General features: G+C 31.2%; 1 pseudogene; it reads left to right on the top strand.

Moving 5' to 3' along the window:
- Nucleotides 1–242: 242 nt before the first annotated feature.
- Nucleotides 243–2,217, top strand: LOC142632385 (mitogen-activated protein kinase kinase 3-like; annotated as a pseudogene).
- Nucleotides 2,218–6,411: the final 4,194 nt, after the last annotated feature.

Raw genomic sequence — 6,411 nt, 5'->3', positions numbered from 1 at the left:
AATCATCTACAAATCATGTACTGTAAGTATTTGCATTGGAAGAGAAAATTTGAGATAATTTTTAAAAATCAAATTTTAAAAGAAAACAAAAGGGTCTTCTCTTTTCTTTTTTTTTCTTTTTTTTTTCTTTTTTTTTTTAATTTGATTGTTAAGTTACACTAGATAATGGGTTTTGAACCTAAGAACAAGGGAAGTTCCATTTGAGCCAGAGTTTTTTTTTTTTTAATGAATTTGTGGTTTTTGTGAAGCTATCAAATGGTGGGACTGTTAATTTGTTGAGTAGATCATATGGAGTGTACAATATTAATGAGCTTGGGTTGCAAAAGTACACGTCTTCGCCGGTGGATGAGATGGATGGTAGTGAAAAGACATACCAATGTGCTTCACATGAGATGAGGATATTTGGTGCAATCGGTAGTGGAGCATGCAGTGTAGTTCAGAGAGCTATACATATTCCTAATCATAGAATTTTGGCCTTGAAGAAGATCAATATCTTTGAGAAGGTTTTTTTTTTCTTTTCTTTTGGGAATGAATTAAGAAAGTATTGCTTGCTAACTATGTCTTGTTGCTTTGTACTGATACAATGATGTGAGAGTTTGTTTGTCATGAATTAAGATAAAGAAATTGGACAGTTGATTTACCTATTGAATCACAATCAAGGGCAGTCTAGAGGTGTGTTTGTTAAACAATTTTGCCGTTTGATGTGATGGTTTCTTCATTGGAAAAGGAAATTAAAGTGAATTGTGGGCTAAAATTGATCATATTTTGCTCATTAGTCAGTTATTTGAATATTTCCATGAAGAAAGAGCATATTTTTCTTCTTCTTTTTTTTTTTTTTTTGGAACTATAAGGGATATTCTTAATTTGGTCTACTCTCTTCTGAAGTATCTAAAGTTGCTTTGCACTAGTCGCATTTTTGAGTTCTCATAATCTACATGTCCTGTCTTGCACAAGAAGGCACACCAACTTTAGGTTGATTATCATTAAACTTGTCTACTTGCCTCTACTTTAGTGTATAGATATTATTCCTCTTCTAATGATCTTAAATTGAGATAATCTGTTCTAAAATAACAAACTTCCAAAATCTTGATCCAGAAAAGTTCATCTTAAAAAAGCAGCATTGGGTAAATTGTACTATTCTCTTACCACATGGTCTTATATAAGTACTCCCTCGTGCTTACTAGGAGAAAAGGCAACAGCTTCTTACAGAGATACAGACATTATGTGAAGCACCTTGTTATCAAGGTCTCATAGAATTCTAGGGGGCATTTTATGTTCCCGATTCTGGGCAAATAAGCATAGCTTTAGAGTACATGGATGGAGGGTCATTGGCAGATATCTTAAGATTGCAGAAAAGAATACCTAAACCTGTCCTCTCATCTATGTTTCAAAAGCTCCATCATGTAAGAATATCTTTAATTCCAGCTAGATTTTTCTCATTATAAGCTTCCCGTCTAATCAGAACATAAGCATTCTTGTTATTAATATTTTCTTTTTCATCCTAGAAGGGGTTAAGCTACTTGCATGGAGTTAGACATTTAGTATGCAGAGACATAAAGCCAGCAAATTTGCTTGTGAATCTAAAGGGGGAGCCAAAAATAACAGATTTTGGTATAAGTGCTGGCTTAGAGAATTCAATGGCTATGGTTAGTGATACTTTCTACATCAATTATATAAGTGCTGGTTTTATTGTTCTATGCTTCTTGCTTGTTAATACATGTCAATTTGATACGTGTTATCTACTTGCTAGTTACTTTTTTTTTCATGATTTTCAAATTGTAGATTTGTTACTTATCTCTCAATGTAATATGTCAGTGTGCTACTTTTGTTGGAACTGTTACGTACATGTCACCTGAGAGAATTCGAAATGAGAGCTATTATTATCTGGCTGATATTTGGAGCCTTGGTCTTGCTCTCGTTGAATGTGGTACAAGAGAATTCCCATATTTACCTAATGAATGACCTGTAAAAGGGGAGCACAATGTCTTCATTTTTTTTTTAATAGTGAAGACATTGTGCTTCCATCTATATTACAGGCACATTTTGCATTCTTATGCATTTTATTGCCGATGTGTCGTTTCTTTGTTCAGCAACTGAAATTTCTTGGTTTGGCAGATCTTGGATGACCCATCGCCATCATCATCAAAACAATATTTTTCAACAGAGTTCTGCTCATTTATCGATGCTTGCTTGCAGAAGGATGGCAGAAATTTGTGACATGGTACATGCCAATGCTAGTGAATCATAAATCGGTGGTTTTAATTGTTACTATTTTGTAATTTCAAAAGAAAGAAAAAACTAAGTTTTGGTAAATTTTAGTTTAATTATTAACTTTATAAAAAAAAAAAATTAACCTTTGTTGATTATTATCAAGAGATGGTTTTGATTCTCCTTTCACTTAGAACATGTATCTGCCATTGTAGATATAAAGTTCTTAGTTCTTTTTATTGACTTGGACTTCTCCTTGTTCAATTACAATGCCACATCTTATCCTTGCCTAATGTTTTTGCAAACATGATTTTGAAAATCATTGTGCCACTTTTCATTCTTTTTTAATGTTTTTTTTTAACATCTTAAGGTACTTGTTAAGTAAAGACATGCTTAATTCAACATTGATTTGAGTCTTACTTTTTCAGGAGACGGTCGGGGAACGGTTGTGATTAGTAGTCGGAACATAAACGGAAGTGATCATTTGTGTCGTGTATTGCCATTAAGCTTGAAAGGGGAAAATAGTTGGGATGCTGAGAATTAGAGTTTAATGGTTAAAGTAGAGCTTTGCATTTTGAGTGTTGTGTAATTATGTTATTATATCGATAAAGCCATACGAAATACAAAATTCCCATTTTTCAATTTAAGAAGCTTGTTTAAAGTTTATTTATTTACTTTTATGAGGATGCTGAGATGTCAGATGCTAAGGAACAAAGCCATACTTATATCACATTTTGTGGCTTTATGTGGGTAATTTGGCAGGAATATTACATATCTTTTGCTAGTTTGTTATGTTGATTGGCAACAATGAATGGATGAATGGGCTCATTCCTTTTGTAATGTAATTGCCGTGAAATTTCTCTCTTCTGTTTGGACATGGCATTCAAATGCTTGCACTTATTGAGAATTTTAAAATCTAGTTTTTTCATTTGTGATAGATATAAAATCAGTTGTTCATAGTTGCATTCCTCACCGATGCAGAAAGCAAAAAATGTCAGGTGCAAATAATGAGGATATAAAGGAGCAGGAGCTTACTGATAATACTGTAAATAATTAAGTTGATGGTGACAGTTCTGTGAAACTCGATTATTTATCGGCATGATGACTCAACAAATTCAGGGCAACACAGATTCATACTCGAGTTTCAAGAACTCAGGTATTGTTAACACAGTACCCGAGTTCATGAAACTCGAGTATCAAATGGCATTATGCCCTCAATAGATGGCGGCCAACCCAGATTGGTACCCGAGTTTAGTGGACTCAGGTACCACAGTATATAGTACTCGAGTCCACGAAGCTCGAGTACTAAGTGGTGTTTTTTAAATCCGAAATGCCATGCTGGCATGCCACGGTGGAACTATAAAATCTAGTACTCAAGTTTCGTGAGCTCGAGTACTGGAAAAAGTGGTATATCCCCAATTATTTCTGAAACAGTGTTTTTTGCCTAAAAATTTTGTAAAAAGGTGGTATTGGGCCGATTTGGTCAAGTTTGCACCATCAATCTTGTTGTCGATGGAACATTTACTAGACGAAATATGAAGTGTTTTTGGATTTGAGTGGCTATGGTTTTCACTTATTTTTGAATTCGAGTAGCATTACAACCATCAGACTAAGACACCAATCAGTTTTTAGTAACCATTAGAGATTTTACCAATTGAGCTAATTGAAACCCACCATTACCTGTTATTCTTTAAGAATGAATGAATGAATGAATGAATAAATAAATAAAGAGGATAAAATATTAGCAGACTATATGTAATTAGAATGAAAATCGGTCAATTTTTTTGGGGTGTCTATAATTCTAAATCGACTTATATATTTGAAAGAAAAAAAAAATTCTAATTCAACAAATTTAACACAAACATACATGCCAATGGATTCAATAATTTACCATTTTATTTTTATGAAATTATGGGTCGAATAATTCACATCATGCTAGTTTAAAATTCAATCCTACGGCCTTGTCCCACCTGACCTGGTCTGGAAAATAATACCGTACTATTTCTTTCATGCGTATTAGCCTCCCCTGCTAAAACAATCAAGTATAAAACTTATGGGGTGAATATTCACATCTTACATTGTAATACCCAAAAAAAAAAAAAAAGAAGAAGAAGAAGAAGATTAAAAGGAAGGGTATTTAAGTAAATTTTTGTGGGGTCAATTTGATAATTTATAATTATAAGGGAGTTTTTAGAAAATAAGGTTGAAACCATAACTATATAAAAGCTTATTATGTCAACTTATATAGAGAGATGTTTTGAGAGAGGAGACTACCCAAAATACTCAAGTAGAGAAGGTTTGACTACACAATTGAAGTAAGAGCCTAAAAATCTCTTTCTTATCAAATCTAAGCTTTATTTGGAATTAGAGTACTTTTTATGTGGGCATTTTGGCCAATAGTGAAACTATTTCATCATTCAAGAGTTTTAATGATACAAACGAAGAAAAGTTTGGATTTATTTTCGGTAAACTAAACACTGTTACTGCATTTTTTTTTTTTTTTTTATGTTCAGTAACTTAATCTTATCTATGCCTTTTGTTGCGTTGAGCAGAGATAGAATTTTCTTAGGCTTCATGGGTCAGGTTTCTGCACAGGCCTTTATACCGAAGTGATGGAGTTAGGGAGTATGAGAAATCAAAAAGAATAGTAACTAGTCTAGGCTTTAAGGCGTAACAATTTATCAGTTATCGCATGTAAAATAATAATAATAATAATAATAATAATAATAATAATAATAATAATAAATAGAAAGGTGTTAACGTAATTGTGTTCAGGTGGTGTTTTTTATAAATTGACTTTTGACCCTATAGGTATTCTATAGTCTATATCCCTTATAGGTATTCTATAGTCTATATCCCTAGGAAACTATTTGTAGCAAAAAGTAAAGAAAATATATGATATGAATAGGTGGATTTTTTGGTGTGAGATTACAGTGGATAGTTATGAGATATTTTTAGTAGTCTCTCTATTTGGCTAGATACCATTATAAGTTCTTCTTAAATTATTTGATTATTGAGTAAAAATATTTGAAAATTGTTTTAGGTGATATCTAAGGATTTTAGAGGATTTGTTAAGGAAAAGTTTCTTTTGGAATAGCTTTTAGAGGTAAGTAACCTTATCCTAATTGGTTTTATTTTACGTATTTTAACTACTGAAAATTGTATATAGTTGTTACAATTTTATTTCTATTTTATTACTAATTTCAAGTAAATAATTACCACAAATATATCTTATTACTGAATATATGATGTATTCTATTTAGTTGTTTTTAGCAATACTGATTCAAAGTAAAGAATAAGGAATTTTCACAAAATATATATGAGCATTGAATATAAATTTTATTTTATTTAATTGTTTTTTTAGCTATATTGATTTAAAGTAAAGAATATAGAAATATCACAAATATATTTGAATAATAAATATATGATTATGTATATGTATTTGAATAAGATATATTTTTGTTAGAAACTATGATTTCATATATATGATTATGGACAATCTGACAATGAATTAATTTTGATACCCAAATCAATGGGAGTTATTTATTGGTACTCTGATACCCAGTCAATGGGGGTTATTCATTGGTACTCTGATACCTAGTCACGGAGATATAGCGTGACCATAGTCATAAAATTGTTAACAATATGAATTACGTTTGAATAATTGAACAATTTGAGTCCTTAAAGCTACATATGTGAATTTGAAAATGTTTGAGTATTTGAACTATTTTGAGTCATTAAAATTATTTATGTATTTTTGGAACCTATTGTAAGTTGTAGTTTTTGATATATGGAAAACTGACTACTTTCTAAGCCATCTATGATATATTTGTAAGATTAAAGTATGTGATCTATTTGTAACTTATTATTTTAAGACTATGAAACTTCTTAGCTATTTTTGAAAAACCCCATAGTATATTATAACTGTTGAAAACTCATATTACATCTTATTATTTTATAGATCTATTGCTTGATAGAACTTATTAGGACATTGGTTACTTATTAAGTTGTTAGCTCACCCATTTTTCCCCTCCAGTTTCAAATTGTGAAGAATAGCAAGTTTTGGGAGTTTTGATGTTGTGTTGTGAGCAGGAAAAGAAGCTTAGTGATTTTGGGATTGGATGGTCTTCTAATAGTTTTATATTTATTAGTCAATTGGCATTATGTACATGAGATCTATGCATAAAAAAATTGCTGGGTATT

Source organism: Castanea sativa, chromosome 4 (genome assembly GCF_040712315.1).
Source record: "Castanea sativa cultivar Marrone di Chiusa Pesio chromosome 4, ASM4071231v1".
Taxonomy (NCBI): domain Eukaryota; kingdom Viridiplantae; phylum Streptophyta; class Magnoliopsida; order Fagales; family Fagaceae; genus Castanea; species Castanea sativa.
The sequence above is the reverse complement of the archived record's forward strand: the minus strand, read 5'-3'. Positions and strand labels throughout refer to the sequence as shown.